A 15,921-nucleotide genomic window follows, 5' to 3' on the forward strand; every position below is an offset into this window, starting at 1 on the left:
GAGAGCCAAAAGACAAAACATATGAAGTAAGTAATGCCTTTATAGTCATAACACTGAATGTTAATGACTTGAACTACACATTCAAAAAATATAGACTGATTGAATGGATAAAAAATATGAGCATTCTATGTTGTCTACAAGAGACCCACCTAAGACATAAGGACACAACCAGGTTAAAAGTGAAAAGTTGGAAAAAGATATTTCATGCAAGTAGTAATCAGAAAAGACCTGGAGGGAAGCAGATATGGCTCAAGTGATTGGGCTTCTGCTTACCATGTAGGAGAACCCAAGTTCCATCTCTGGGGCCTGCTGGTAAAGGCATGCCCATGCAGTGAGCCAGGCAGCAAGATGATGATGCAACAAAAGAGAGACAAAGGGGAGAGTCAAGGGTAGACACAACAGAAACAAAGAATGAGGTGACACAGGTGACAGGGAAACTCCTTCCACATCAGGGTTTCCCAGGATGGAATCCCAGTGAACCCTAAAGGAGAAAATGAGAAGAGGAAAAATAAAAAGAGAAATAGACACAGAAGATCACACAGCAAATGGACACAGACAGAAATAAAAGCAGGATTGGGTGGAGGAAGAGAAAAGACCTGGAGTAGCGATACTAATATCAGACAAAATTGATTTCAAATGCAAAACTGTCATAAAGGATGAAGAGGCTCATTATATATAATAAATGCTTCAATTCACAAAAAGAAATAACTATACTAAATACTTAAGCACCTAACCTGACTATCACAAGATACAAGAGGCACACACTAACAAAACTGAAGGGAGAAATAGATGTTTCTGCAGTAATGTTTGGTGACTTCAATACACCACTCCCAGGATTGAACAGAACATCTGGACAGGGGACAAATAAAGAAACAGAGAAGTTGAATAATATGATAAGTGAACTATACCTAACAGACACCCATAGAGCATTGCACCCCAAAGCAGCAGGATACATATTCTTTCCAATGCCCTGGATCCTTCTCCAAGATAGACCATATGTTGGGTCAGAAGACAAGTCTCAATAAATTTAAAAAGATTGAAATTATACAAAACACTTTCTCTGATCATAACAGAATGAAGCAGGAAATCAATAATGGACAGAAAAAGAAAATAGTTAATATGGAGATTAACAGCACACTCTTAAACAATCAGTGGGTCAAAGAAGAAATTGCAAGAGAATTCATCAAATATCTTCAGACAAATGAAAATGAGAACACAACATTTCAAAGCATACGGGACAGACAAAGGCAGTGCTGACAGGGAATTTATAACCCTCAATGCTTACATCACAAAAGAAAAAAGAGCTACAATTAAAGATCTACCTGCAACCCTGGAGGAACTAGAAAAAGAAATTAATCCCAAACCAAGCCAAAGGAAAGAAATAGTAAAGATTAGATCAAAAATAAATGAAATCAAGAAACAAACAAACAAAAAATTGAAACAACAAAATCAAAAGTTGATTCTTTAAGAAGTAAAACAAATCAACAAACCCTTAAATAGACTGACAAACAAAAATTGAGAAGAAATGCAAACAAATAAAATCAGAAATGAGAGGGGGGTGCATTACCACTGACCTTGCAGAAATAAGAGAGCTCATAAGAGGATACTATGAACACCTATATGCAACAAAACTAGAAAATGTAGAGAAGAAGGACAAATTCCTAGAAACACACAAACCACCTACACTGATGCCAGAAGAAATAGAAAATCTTGACAAGCCAATCAGAAATGAAGAGATTGAAATTGTCATCAAAAACATCACAAAAATAAAAAGCCTGAGACCAGATGGCATCACAGGTAAATTTTACTAATCATTCAAAGATGATTTAATCAATCTTTCTTAGGGCCTTCCAAAAAACTGAGCCAGAAAGAAAGCCATTAGATTCATTCTAGGAAGCCAACATCACCCAAACACCAAAGCCAATTAAAGAGACTACAACAAAAGAAACTTACAAGACCAATACCTCCAATGAATACAGATGCAAAAATTCTCAACAAAACTCTTGCAAGTAGAATCCAAAAGCACATTAAAAGAATTATACACCAAGTTGGTTTCATCCCAGGTATACAAGGGTGGTTCAACACAAGAAAATCAATTAGTGTTACAAATCACTTTGACACATGGAAGAACAGAAATTGCATAATCCTCTCGATTGCTGCAGAAAAGGCTTTTGACAACATAGAGCACCATTTCTTGATAAAAACACTCCAAAAGATAGGGATAGAAGGAAGCTCTCTCAATATGGCAAAGTGCATATATGAAAAACCTACAGCTAGCATTGTACCCAATGGTGAAATACTGAAAGCTTTCCCACTGAGATCAAGAACTAGGAAAGGATACCTCCTGTCACCATCTTATTCAATATTGTGCCAGATTTTCTAGCAAGAGAAATTATGCTAGGTAAAGAAGCCAAAGGTATCCAAATAGGAAAGGAAGAAATAAAACTTTCACTATTCACTGATGATATGATCCTATATCTAGAATCTCCTGAAAAATCCACTAGAAAGCTACTAGAACTAATACACAAGTTCAGCAAAGTGGTGGGATACAAGCTTAACACAAAAAAAATCAGTAGTGTTTCTATACATAACTGATGTGAAATCTGAGGATGAAATCAGAAAAATATTCCATTTATACTAGCATATACACATAAACCAAGGGCATAAAGGATCTGTATTTAGAAAACTACAAAACATTGCTAAAAGAGACTGAAGAAAACCTAACTTAATGGAAGGACATTCTGTTTTCATGGATTGGAAGATAAATATCATTAAGATGTCAATTCTACCCAAACTGATTTGCAAATTCAATTCAATCCCAATAAAAATCCCAACAGCACTTTTTCGCAGAAGTGAAAAAACTAATTATCAAATGTATTTGAAAGTGTAAGGGACCCTGAATAGACAAAAAGATCTTTAAAAAGAAGAACAAAGTTAGAGGACTCTTACTTCCTAACTTTAAAGCATATTACTTAATACAGTGGTAAAAACAGTGTGGTACTTGTATAAAGACAGAAACATTGACCAATGGAAACAAATTGAGAACCCAGAAATAGACCAATGGAACCAAATCAAGAAACCAGAAATAGACCCTCACATCTATAGTCGAGTGATATTTGACAAGACAGTCAATTCCTCCCAGCTGGGCCAGAACAGTTTATTCAACAAATGGTGCTGGGAGAACTGGATATCTATATGCAAAAGAAAGAAAGAAGACTCCTATCTTACTCCTTACACAAAAATTAATTCTAAATGGGTTAAGGACTTAAATATAAAAGCAACAACCATAAAAGTCCTAGAAGAAAATGTAGGAAAGCAGCTTGAAGGTAGTTTCTTAAATCTTGTACCCAAAGCACAAGCAATAAATGAAAATTAAAAAAATAGATAAATGTGACCTCCTCAAAATTAAACACTTTTGCACTGAAAGGACTTTGTCAAAAGGGAGAAAAGACAGCTGACTCAATGGGAGGAAATATTTGGAAATCACACATCCAATAAGGATTTAATATCTGATATACAAAGAGAAAATACAACTCAACAATAAAAAGTCAAATTACCCAATTAAAATATGGTCAAACAACTTGCAAAGACAATTGTCTGAAGAAGAAATATAAATGGCAAAGAATCACATGAAAAAAAAATGTTCAACATCACTAGTGATTAGGGAAATGCAAGTCAAAAACTATGAAATATCCTTTCACACCTGTTAGACTGCCTGTTATAAAAAAGTCAGAAAACTGTAAGTGTTGGAGAGGAGGTGTAATGATAGGAACACTTATTCACAGTTGGTAGGAAATGTAGAAAAGTACAGCCATTGTGGGGTACTGTTTCACAGTTCATAAGAAAGTTGAATATAGACTTGCCAGGGGAACTAGCAATATCATTACTAGGTATAAATTCAGAAGAACTGAGAGCAGAGACATAAACAGACATCTGCACACCAAAATGTATAAGTGGCATTACTCATTATTGCCAAAATTTAAAAACAATCCAGATGTCCATCAATGATGAATGGATAAATAAATTGTTGTGTAGTCTCACAATGGAATATTATGCAGCTGTAAGAAAACTTGAAGTAGTGGAGCATATGACAACATGGATAAACCTGGGGGACATTATGTTTAGTGAAGCAAGCCAGACACAAAAGGACAAACCCTGAGTGGTTATGCTATTATGAACTAAATATGTTCTGTAGACTCATGGAGTTAATAATTAGAATATAGGTCACCAGAAAATAGAAGAGGTTAACAAATGGAAAGTTGAGGGTTAATCTGCAGAATTGGTGAAAAGGTTGTTTGTAAAACTTTGGAAATGAATAGAAATGGTGAAAGCATATCATGGTGTAACTTGCAGATCTATTATAAGGGTATGACAGTGTTGAAAGGGAACATCTACAGTCATGTATATTTAGAAGGAAAGCTAAAACCTGTAACATGAGACTGTAAAAGATAGTAAAATCTCATATATAACACCAACATGGTTGATATTGCATATATAAGACTGGTTTTACAAAATATGAATAAAAATAGTCTAGAGAGAAGGGAAAAGAATAGCAGTTGCGCATGGCAGGGGAAGCATAAAGAGATTGAGAGGTGAAGAGTTTTGTTTGTTTTTTATGATGATGATGATGATTGGAATAATTAAAGTGTTCTAAGAATGACTGACATGATGAATACACAAATATGTGATTACATTCAATACCACTGACAATACACTTTGGGTGAATTTATGCTTTATTAATATGTATCAATAAAAAACACTGTGTGAAAAAATTATATGTTTATCCAAAAAAAAGTCATGAACAGACGTTTGACAGGAAGATTTACAAATGGCCAAAGAATATATAAAAAGATGCTAGACCTCATTAGCCACCAAATAAATGCAAATTAACTTCATAATGTGATATTACTCAGACATAAGAAAATTAAAAATATAACCAATTTGAGTGTTGAACTGTTGGTAGGACTGCAATTAATAAAACTTTATATAAAATTGTTGATTCATATCTACAAAAAAGGTGCATATGTTCTCTACTGAGCAGTTCCACTCCTAGTTTTATGTCCAACAAAATGGTGTGCATGTGTTACAAAAGACATGTAAAAAAATTATTCATAGCCCAACACTTGAAACAACTCAACTGTCTTCTCTGGTTTGCTAGGCTGCCAAAAGCAATCTACCAGAAATGGGTTGGCTTTTACAATGGTGATTTATTAGCTTAGAACCTTATATTTCTGAGTCTATGAAACTGTTCAAATAAAGGCATCATCAAGAGGATACCTTCTTTCTGAAGACTGGCCGCTGGCTGTCCTGGACTTCTCCATCACATGGCAAGGCACATGGTGGTAACTGCTTATCTCACACTTTTCCTCCAGTTTTCATTACTTCCAGCCTTTTGCTTCCATGGCTTTCTCTCTCTTCATCTGAATTTCACTCTGTTATAAAGGACTCCAGTAGGAGGATTTAGACCCACCATAAATGAGGTGGGTCACATCTTAAGTTAAGATCCTACTCACCAAAAGATCCTACTTACACTGGGTCCACACCACAGGAATGGATTAACTTTAAGAACATATTATCTGGAGTCCATACAGCTTCAAACCATCACACAGTCTAAAAGCAGAATAGATAAATATAATGTGGTGTGCTGCGTGTTTGCATGTGTGTATGTGTGCATGTGTGTGTGTTTGTATTATACAATGAAAATGAAAACTATATCTTACAAATAAAATTTTTGGTGAAAGAGACCACACACAAAACAATGCATACAATATAATTCTATCTTTATCAAGTTCATAAAAAGACAAAACTCGTCTCTGGATTAGAAGTCAAGATATTGACATATTTGGATAGGAGATGGGGTTACTTATAAGGAGAGGGTGTGAAGCTGGGACTATTTTATTTCTTAATTTTTTGATGGGTACAAAGGCATTTTTATTGTTCACATTTGTTTACAACTTACACACATTTAATTTGTGCTATATATGTATGTAAAAATTATATTTACTAGAAGTTTAAAAAAACAAGCTAGAAGCCTGGAATAAAGACAGTTCATAAGCAGAAAAGCAATGAAGAAAATAGTAAGTCCATGATCATAAAGGAGAATGAAAAATAATAAATAACAATTGAAATCGGGTGAAACCCTTGTTCTAAGGCCTACATGTAGAGAGGGTAATAGGATCATGAAGAGTGAGATCAATTTGCGGTACATCAGCTGGTCACTGGGGAAGGAATGCTTTCTGAGTGATGCTCTAAACCAAGGGTTCTTAACCTTTTTTGTTCTACAGCCCCATTTGCCAATCAGGTGAAAACCACGGACCCCTTACCAAGTTCACCCTATACTGTGTATTATTTAATAAATATATCACACCCGCACCAAACATCCCACAAGAATAATGGTTTTTTGAGTTTCATTTCAAGCTCACAAATCCCTTGTTAAGAATCCCTGCTCTAAAAAAATAAGCTTCTGTCCTAAAGCAAAGATGTGAAAAGCCCAGCTAATTGAATACCTAGTTTACTGGGCACAACCACAGGTCTAGGTAGCATGCTCAGGTCTAACTCTTCGAATTTGAAGATATGTAGGTCTACTCATATTGACATGACTTATTTGTAGCAGCATCACCTTACTCTTGTTTTTAAGTGATAAGAATGGTTCAGACAAGTTTTGTGTTCTCTGGGAAACTTCATTATTCTATTCTTAAATCATGTTTGTCCTTCAAGTCCTTCCTAAGAATTATATTTTCCCAGCCCTTCACAGTTCTTTTACAGTACTACTTATTTTTTTTCTCTTTGTCTTTCTATCTAGAAACTAATTATGCTTATTCCCAATCAAGTTGGCCAAATTTGTAAATGTTTTATAAATTACTGGCCATGGATATCATGTATGTATTGAGTTAGAAAAATGGCATTTGTATAGTTCAGTATAATAACCATTAGTCCATGCCTGCCATGTATTAGACAAAAGTGAACTTTAGATATAGTTTAGCCTGACAGAAGTTCTTTAATTTATTTCCAGTGCCACTCAGATGTTCCCTGAGACATCAATGTTTTCTGAACCTGTGCAGTTCTACCTACTTCTCCTTCTAATAAACTGGTCTAATAATCACAGAGTGTATTTCAAATGCAATAATCACATCAGAAAGCAATCTAAACCTTTAGATCTTTTGTTTCTGAATGACAATTTTTAATGCTCATGAAACTGTTGGATCACAGTAATATTTTGGCAAAAAAAACCTGCTTTATTGCAGTGAAGGGGAATATAATAATATTGGGATTGTTTTGAATTTGGAATTATATATTTTTGTCAATATCCCATCCTCATCTCCATCTCCTCAAGAACTGTGAGTGGACTGAAATTTTAGTCTCGATTGTTAGCAATCTAATAATATTGCCTACTACAACTTGTTAGCTGTTTTATGGGTGCTGGCAAAAGATGTAAGATTCCTAGGTCAGCAACAAAGAACTTTAATATTCATGGCATAGCATGACTCAGCATATTTGCACCTATTCTTCTGGTCCCAAGTCTCATGGGTGATATGGACGGGTCCTGATAGATGTCTTTGCAAGGAGTGGGATGCATCACAGGAGACAGACCTTGTGCTTAAGAACATTAATCTTTTAGAGCTGGCAGCACGCATGTCCATCCTTTGCTCCAGAGGGAGACGTTATCTCTTACTCTGGAAAATAAGTATGCTCGCCCTTGGCTTTGGAGAAAGGCTGTTTGTTACATAAACATCAAAAGGTGTTTCAGAATAAGCAGACAGTAAGTGCCTCTGCTTACAATAGAGAGAGAAACACTGAAGACCCATGAAGAATTGTCTCCCAAAAGTACAAATAAAGATTAGTGAAAAATCATTACTAGCCTGGGCCACAACTCCCTCAAATTTTCCAAATAATTATTAGAATTGGAAGACAAACTCACTGAGACTAGAAATGATTTGTCTTGGACAGCTCATGGATGTTGTTGGGGGACTCCATGAATAATGTACCGCATGCAATTTGTGCCTGCACGAGAACCTCCTCCGGGACGATGATAAAAATCGGTGATGAGCTTGGCTTGCTCTCCTCTCCTCCATTTTGCACTCCCCTTCCTGAGCTCTTTCAGTGAGGAGATCCAGCAAAACACACCAATACTAGGTAGTCAGCAGAGATTGTAGAATGAAATCAAAGAAGGATTTGTCAGAGCAGAGGATATTTCCTCAATAATGTGAGGAAAATATTTAATATCTGCGGAAATAATACTACCAACTCTAATCCCTGAAACCTCCAGAGTTAAACACGAAGAATCATTTTTATGACTGGCGGTTCCATTTTCAGACTCCATGATGGTGTATTTAAAAAAATAGGGCTCTTACAATCAAGCTCTAAGCATCTCTTATCCTAAAGGAAGCCTGGTGTGCCTTTCCACCAGGGCCAGCCCTCCAGTGTGGAGGAAGTGTGTTGTGAAGAGTCTTTGAGGTCAGACACCTAAAGGTTAAATCTCATTTCTGTTACTTGACACTTTGTGACACTTTGCGACTTTGTGACCTTTGTGCTGTAATGGTCAAGTTTCAACCTCTACCTGAAAGGGTTGTAAAGACTAGAAGATTTAAAAAAAAAAAAAAAATTAGACCAACAGCATACACCTTATAGATGCTAAATTCCCATTTCCTCTGTTGCTTTGTTATTTCACAAGTGTTTGAAGGCTCTAACAAGCATAAGTTTTCCCCTTCAGATATAGGGATATTGAGGTTGAGCCTAATAAACTCATCCTGAAATACTAAATTTCATATTTCAGATTTTGTTATCCTTTTCTCCATCTACTTTTCCTTCTGTCCTGCCCTGTGTTTCCAAACAGAGCTCTTTAGTCCAGTTTGAACTCAGCAGCTGCATAATCTCCATCTCCAAAGCTGAGCTGTATTTGTATTTTTTATTACACTCCCCTCCGTCCTCCTGAATAAATGCTTCTTCCTCAACTTCTTCATAAAGCAACGGCCCAGATTAAGTCATTGATGTGAATCTTCTAATTATGTTATTCAAAGAAACATTAAGCTCTTTTCAAAAGGCAGCATAGCTCATTCTTTTAAAAAAAACTATGATATCCTGGGTTATATGAAAAGGGTATAAATGAGGCCCATTAGAGGCTGCTTGATCTGCTTGCTCTGACTCCAGGAGATTTGCCTTGAAGCTCCTTTTTGTGAAAGGCCTCCTAAATATGGTGTGATCTGTTTAATACTGGATTTTTTCCTCCATTTTCCCATAAACACTTTATATCCTGTAAAATTTTTTCTCCATTTATGGAAAACGTATTTAACTCACTGATATTTAAGTGTATGTTTATTAGAAAGAAAGAGATAGGCAGAGAGATATAAGATTCAAAAGAAAATTTAGAAAAAAGATAAAAATTAAAATTCTGTATTTAAGAAAGCTCTGAACCCACAAGAGGAACATTTATAGTACCAGAGAATATTAAAGATTAGAGGTGGTCTTGATATAATTTAGTTCAAGTTCTTTATTTTATAAGTGAGAAAATTAAATTAAGAGGAAGAGCTTGGAATAGAATAGAATCAAGAAATTGCCATGTTATTGTGCTTTGTGCTTTCCACTTTAATGTAGGCAAAGTAAGCCAGATAAGCAAGGTGTTGAGTAGTTGTTATTAAGAGTTCCAAAAAAGTTTTGATTTTATTCTGAAGATATTATAATCAGAGACTTAAGAATATAACAGGAGATTCCCAAAGGAACTCTAGAAAAGAAACACTAGTTATATAAGGGGACAAATATTAGTTTATTAATAAGTGAACCAATATTTGATGCTACCAAAGTAGGGTCTTTGAGTAAAAACTGAGTTGGAGACTGTGGCTCAGACTTAGGCCTAAGTCGAACTCTTACTTTCTTCTGAAAGTAAATCTTAGATATACCTGGAAGGGCTGAGTGAATGCAGTATAGGAAGCCAGGAATGAAAAGTAATATGAATCCGCTAGATGCTCAGTTACATGTTCAGAGGAAATAGGAAGGAAGTGAGCAACCTGGTCAGGACTACCTAAAAGAGCAGAGAGGGCCCTACTGTAATGAGTCACAGTAACCTACTTACTCATTTAATAAAATGGAACCTAATGCATGTTCCAAGATCTGCCCAATCTCATTAGTAATGACTCCTCTCTTGGGAGGGACTCAGTAAGGGACGTTAGGCAGAAGAGAGTAAGTGCAGCTTAGAGGACAGTAGCACTGCCTTCTCAACCTTAATGCTAGAGTAATAAATTGCATGTAAGACACAAGTTTCCAAGGAAGGGACCATGCATTACTTTATTTAGTGAAGTAATCCTAAATATATTTGATTACTATAAAGAAGTGTGATGGTCAATTCGTGGATTAACTTGGTTAGATTATGGCGTCCTGTCGTTTGTTCAAGCAAGCACTGACCTGACTGTCACTGTGACAACATTTCATAGATGCATTTACATCCTTAGTCAGTGGAGTGTATATATACCTGATTGCATCTACTGTCAACAAAGGAGATTTCTCTCCACAATAAGGAGAGTTGCTTTATCCATTTGACTTAAAGTGAGAACTGAGGATTTTGAAAGAATTTCTGCCTCTTCTTCAATCAGCTTCTCCTGGGAAATATGACTGAAGCTTCATCTATGTGTCCAGCTTCAGGCTTGCCCTACAGAGCTTGGACATGCCAGATTTCAATTTTACTTCATTTAAACTTTCAGAATTTGGACTTTGCCATTTCCATATATGTGTGAACCAATTTCTACAATAAATCTCATATATATATATATATACACACACACACACATATATATATATATCAGTTATATATATATTATATATATATATATCAGTTCTATTTCTCTATAGAACCCTGACTAATATAAGCAGAAATGTTATAGTGTGCCCTCATTTTTGACAAATATAATGATCCACTATGATTAGAAGAATGTTTTATTTATTTTTTTGATAGCACATAGTTATATATGCTTCCTTAAGTATTTCTTTAATGTTTCTTACACTGCATCTGCCTGTTGATTAATGAATGCAGCCCAGGCAGGCCCAGGCAGAAAATAAGAAGTCTAATTTTTTTTAACTCTCAGAAAAACAAATTCCTCAACTAACTAAAGAAATCTATCTCTAGGTTTCTACTGTACCTATTAACAAAACTGAAAAGGTGAAGGGGCCTCTAAGATAGATCAGCACGAGACCCCAGATTCCAGGCTCCCAGCTAAGCATTTTTTCCTTTATCCATCATAGGATATGCAGGAAGAAAAGTCCAGACGTGTTTAAGATCTGATGCAAATATAAAGAATCTGGTCTGCCTAGAAGCACAAAAATAAGTAATGATTACCAGGTTGTGATTACTATCTTTAGTTTATGAGATTGCCACTACAACCAAAAACAATTCTCCTACAAAAGAATCCTCAGAATCTTCTTTTTGCTGTCATTTTGAAACAAGCTTACCCAAACCAAACAAGTGATAAATTAGCACAATTCAAGGAGCTATGAAATCCCACACCTACCAGAAAGCCAATGAACACAGTTTCCTGCATTCACCATATTCCAGTACAACTGTTAAGAAGACATCTGCCAGCTCTATTCTAATGGTGTATTCAGAAAAATTTCTCTTCCACCTCCCATTCAGAGCAAGTTGAAGTAAAAATCAAATCTTTTCTCCTCTTCCTTGTTGCCATTTAACCATTTATAACACAGATATAAAAGATGGCCCCCACCTGGCTAAAGCAGCAACATTAAATTTGAAGTGAGCTGTCTATGGAGATTTTTGTCAAAGTCCTTTCAGCCAAGGAACAGCTGCTGCCACAACCAGGCTCCTGCAAGATTTGCTGAACCATTAGCAGAGGGAGGAGGTGACATTTCCACTGGCTGACTGTATTCCCAACCTTTTTCTTCTCCCAACCTTTTTCATAAAAATCCAGTAATAATTTTCTAACTAGAACTTGTAAAGTTATGAATTACTTACAAGTGAACTCAGCTACCCCTCAGTCACCAGCAGGAGAACCAGAGGGACAGCAATCCTCAAATGCAATGGAGAACTTTCACTTATCAGGACTGATGTGAAAGGACGGTTTTTCTTTGCTAAACTTCTTATCAGTCCAGAAGCTTCCAGGATCATTATGATCCAAATGCTGGACCTCTCTTGTGGTCTTTAATTTTGCTATTGTTGGCATTCCACAACCTCACGTTAATATGATATACTGAAGTTCATGGAGCTTTTTTCAATACACATTAACTCAGATTGAATCTTACCATAAGGTTTTGGAGCAGGCAGAGCAGATATTATTTTTCCCTTTTATAGATAATACATTCCAATTTAATAAGGTCAAATTCTCCAGATCTCCCAGTCAATACGTAGCAGAATCAGAACACAAACTCAAGGCAATACAAATCTAAGTCTAGAACTCATTTCCATTGCCACGTCATGTTACCCAGCCTCTCTGAAATGTCCCCACAGCCTTGCCACAGCCTCTGAAGCCATCTTAAAATGACTCCCATTTTCTGCCCTCACTAATAATTCCTAGGTAGTATTGGTACAGCAACATAGTGTCCTGGTTCCTAGACTCTGAAGCAAGACTGCCAAAGTTTGAATTCTGGCTCTTTGATTTATTAGCTCTGTGACTTGGGACATGATAATCGCTCTATGCCTCAGTTCTCTATTCTGTTAAATTAAAAGCATAATTCCATCAATCTCATAGGTTTTTATGAGGAGAAGATAAGTTAGCACATGAAAATCACTGAGAGCATTGCCTACTATAAAATAAGTATTTGATAAACATTAGCTACGGTTATTACCAAAGATCCAAAAATTGAGAGAGGTGGATAAAACCAGGCTTAGTCTAAGAATAGTAGGTTCCAGGTACATATGTCTGCCTAGAAAACTGCCCCACTAAATGATCCTTCCTAAATCTCTCCTTACCACCACCTCCTCCTCATCAGCCTTTATCACACCTCTCTTTTCCTTCCTTTCCATTATACTTCTTATTAGTAGGGCCCAAACCCTCAGAGCACAAAGGACAGATTTCAATGGGATAGCAGGTGTATAACATCATACTCTTCCCAGATACTGTATTTCCATTTTTACAGCTGTCTGCGGAAGACACTAGAACATAACCAGAGGCTTACAAACTTCCCACATTAAAGGAATCACCTGAGTCCCAGTGCCACCCCAAACCTTCTGCATCAGACTCTCATGGCAGATTCACTACATTTCTCTTTCTTTTTTTTTTTTTTTTTGTAATCTTAGTGGGTGGGAAGTGGTACCTCACTGTGGATTTAATTTGTTTTTTTTGTATTTCCTTAATGACTAATAGTGTTTAGGTATCTTTTTCATCTGTTTCTTGTAGTTTTTAATAAGAGCTTTATTGAGCTATAATTTATATACTATAAAATTCACATATTTAAAGTACGCAATTCACTGGTTTTCAATATAATTGCAGACTTGTGGAACCGTCATCACTATCACAATATTAATTTCAGAATATTTTCATTACTCCAAAAGAATTTCCATACCCAATAGCAGTAACTCACCATTTCTCCTAACCCACCATTCCTAAGCAGCTACTAATCTATGTCTCTGCAGATTTGCCTGTTCTCAACATTTCATATAAATGGACTCATATACAATACGTGTCATTTTGTGACTGGCTTCCTTCACTTACCATAATATTTTCACATTTCATCCAAATTGTAGCATGTGTCAGTACTTGATTTCTTTTAATTGCCAAATAATATCCCATTGTATGGATATACCACATTTTGTTTATCCATTAATCACTTGATAAATATTTATTTGATAAACATTTTGGCTATTATGAATAAAGGTACTATCAACATTCATGTTTAGGTTTTGTTGTGGTCATATGTTCTCAGTTATTGGGTCATACAGTCTTCTATGTGTTAAATAGATATTTTCTATTTCATCATTTTAATTCCCTTGCTTTTTCATTTTTTGTGAGTTATTTTCTTACTGGTTACCCTGGGATTATAATTAATACCTTTACTTATAACAATCTAGTTAGAAATAGCAACTTGATTCAGTTGTATATAAAAACTTTGCTCCAAAATATCTCATTCCCTCCTGCCTCCTTTGCTCCATTATTGTCATGCAAATTATACTTCCTTCTATTTATAATACAAGTCCATCAACACAGTTATGTAATCATTGCTTTCTGCAGTTGTCTTTTATTTATTATTCCCTTTTTTATTATCTTTTTTAAAAGGTACATAGATCACACAAAATGTTACATTAAAAAATATAAAAGGTTTCCTAATACCCCTACTCCCCACCCCACCCCCACTCCTCCCACATCAACACCTCTTTCATCATTGTGGCACACTCACTGCATGTGATGAATACATTTTGGAACACTGCTATGCAGCATGGATTATAGTTTACATTGTAGTTTACACTCTCTCCCAGTTCATGAAGTTGTCTTTTAAATTAGATAGAAGAACGGAGTTGCAAATAAAAATACATTTATACTGTCTTTTATATTTACCTGTGTAGTTACTTTTACTGGTACTCTTTATTTCTTCATGTGGATTTGAATTACTATCTAGTGTGTTTCTATATCAGCCTGAAGTACTTCCTTTAATATTTCTTCTAAGACAGGAATGCTAGTGGCAATTGCTGTTTGTTTTGTTTTGTTTTATTTATCTGGAAATGTCTTAATTTTTTCTTCACTTTTAATGAATAGTTTTGCTGGAAGTAGACTTCTTGGTTAACAGTCTTTCTTTCAGAACTGTAAATATACCATCCCATTATCTTCTGGTCTCCATAATTTCTGTTGAGCAATCAGGCATTGATTTAATCGAGGATACCTTAAACATAGTGATTCAATTCTCTTACTGCTTTCAAAATTCTCTCTTTGTCTTGACTTTTCACAGTATGACTATGAAAAGTATGATGTGTATAGGTACAATCACTTTGGTTTTACCCTACTAGCAGTTTTTTAAGATTCTTGTATGTGTATATTAATTTTTTTTAAATCTAATTTGGGAAGTTTTGACCATTATTTCTTCAAATATTCTTTCTGCCCCTATCTTCTCCCCTCTCCCTCTGTGTCTCCCATTATATATATATATTCATATACATTATGATTATATATATATATTCATATACATTATGATGTCCCAAAGGTCTCTGAGGCTCTGTTCATTTTTCTTCATTCTGTTTCTTTCTCTTCATCAAACTGAATAATCTCAATTGACCCATCTTCAAGTTTACTGAATCTTTTTTTTTTTTATCTGCTAACTCAAATATGCTTTAGAGTTTCTCTATTGAACGTCTCATTTCTTTATTGTTCTTTATGACTCTGGCCCAATCTGTTTATTGGTGGCCTGAGGGATTTGCCATTCCAGAATTTGACCTGTGTATAGAAGGCAGTGCAAAGAACTCTACTAAAGAATCCTGTGGGAGAGCAGTCAAATTTGCTGGTTGGAGGAAAGGGGTTGCTGGCTGTAGGTCTACTGTACAATACCCAGAACCATGAGAAAATTATTTCCTAGGGAAGAGAAGACACTTATCTCTGTGTAAACGGGGTAATTCTTAGGGCTAACCCACAAGCCCAAGACAAGACATGTGCAAAGAAAAGATCAAGGAAGTTTGTACAACTTTGCTTGGAGCTATTCTCTAAATTCATTGTATGGGTAAACCCGGAAAGAGAGCACACTGTTCCTAAGGGTATATATTTAAAGATTGGCAAAGGGATTTTCTTTATTTCCTTCATTTTTGAAATTACCTTTTGGCATTCAAGGAAAGCCCCATCATAACACTAGCTCTACACAAGCTTAAGGAACAGATGCCTCGAATATAAATTCCAGGGATAACATATTAAAATATCATAATGTCCAGTTTCTTCCATTACTAGTCACAATTGTTCTATAGTAAAATACCAGAAAGTTCACTCTAATCCATAATTTATTCCTCCA

This window comes from Dasypus novemcinctus, chromosome 1 (genome assembly GCF_030445035.2).
Source record: "Dasypus novemcinctus isolate mDasNov1 chromosome 1, mDasNov1.1.hap2, whole genome shotgun sequence".
Lineage (NCBI taxonomy): Eukaryota > Metazoa > Chordata > Mammalia > Cingulata > Dasypodidae > Dasypus > Dasypus novemcinctus.